General features: G+C 41.6%; 1 non-coding gene across 1 annotated transcript; it reads left to right on the top strand.

The window, feature by feature from the left end:
* Nucleotides 1-1,025: 1,025 nt before the first annotated feature.
* On the top strand, nt 1,026-1,152 carry LOC136172801 (U6atac minor spliceosomal RNA). Its single transcript, XR_010664135.1, has one exon. It is a non-coding gene; the product is annotated as a U6atac minor spliceosomal RNA (small nuclear RNA).
* The last annotated feature ends 385 nt before the right edge of the window (nt 1,153-1,537 follow it).

Below are 1,537 nucleotides of genomic sequence, written 5' to 3'. Positions count from 1 at the left end.
GTTGGAGTCCATGGGATAACCATGTACCCCCTCAGCAAGCTGGATAAGGCCCTGGTGAGCTAAGCCCTGCCTCCCTTTGCAGCGCTGCTTTGGTCCTTCCCTTCTCTCCAACCCTTCATACCAGAGGGCACTCTGCTCTCTCTGTTCCTTCCGTTGCATAGACTGCCTTTCAGCCTACAACGCCCTTTATCTGCCCTTCTGAACTCTTCCTCTCCCTTCAACCGTCAACTTAAAAGTCAGGTTTCACCCGCCCAGCTAAACTGGGCAGAGCAAGATGCTGGCTTGTTTAGACTTTGCTTCCGCCCTGTTGCTCCCTGGTTCTGATTATGTGCCTCTGCTAAAGAACTTCCTACATTGGACAGTAATTATCTGTCAAGCAGACTGAATGCTCGGTGTGAGCAGCTTCGGTTTACTCACCCTTGAATAGTGGTAGGTGTGACAGTCATGCTCACTGGATAAATCAGTGAATCTTGTTGGCCATTTTTATGAGACAGCTATTTCCCTAAAACAGTAGTGTATATAATATTTATAAGTCATTTCAAAATAGTTCTTTTGTATTTCCTCTGATTTGTGGCCGGTTTTCATGAAATGCAGGCTAGCACGTACCCCATTTCTTATCCTTCAGGCCAGATGTACAATTATGCTCTTTTTATGATTGAATATATTTTAACTATAACAAAGTTGTTACCAAAGAAATTAAATCATATCAGATAAGTTATAGATGAACACATCTTCTGATATGACTGCTGTCTACTAAACCGCCATTCACTGCTTATTTTTCAGCAGTGTAATTCTAAATACTGATTACTGTCTTTTCTTTAAAGATGCTAAAAAAAAATCCTGATTCCTAGCTGGTCTGCATTCACTTTAAAAATCACATTCTCAGATTGTATCCTTTTTTTCCCCTGGGTATTGTAAACTTATGTATGTATCCCCACATACATCCTCAACCAGTCTTTTAAACGCACCATTTTTAAAATCCAGCTCTGGGTGTTAAAGAAATCTTACTGTTAGGAAGACTCTTAGTGTTGTATGAAAGGAGAGAAAGTTAGCACTCCCCTTGACAATGATGGAAGAGGCTCTCGGGCCTGACAACACGCATACGGTTAAGGAAGACTCACAAAAGGAAGATGTTATAAAAGACCAATTTCCCCCAAAGGCTGAACAGTTATTGGGGTAATTTACCAAAGAAGTGCAGCCCGTGAGACCACACCAGTGACAAAGCCAGGCAAATAGAGTTTCTTTCCTCTTCTGAATTTAGGGAAATGAGTATGAAGGGAAGGATATTAACTCTCTCGGGGTAAGATGTGGGCATTGTCTTTGAGAGCAGGAACTTCTAGGACATGAGAGAGGGGCTGGTGGTGACAGAAGGCTCCAAGGAGAGATGGAAGAGAGATGGCAAGCTGGCTGCTTGCCACGTTCAGAGAACGTGGAAAAAGAGCAAATAATTTCAAATATATATAGAATATATATATATATATATATAGCAGAGACAACTGATTTGAGACCTCCCATTTAGGGAACTGCTTCTTTAATT

The sequence above is a fragment of the Muntiacus reevesi genome, chromosome 7 (assembly GCF_963930625.1).
Source record: "Muntiacus reevesi chromosome 7, mMunRee1.1, whole genome shotgun sequence".
Classification (NCBI taxonomy): domain Eukaryota; kingdom Metazoa; phylum Chordata; class Mammalia; order Artiodactyla; family Cervidae; genus Muntiacus; species Muntiacus reevesi.
Note: the sequence above shows the minus strand (reverse complement) of the source record. Positions and strands in the feature narration are given on the sequence as shown.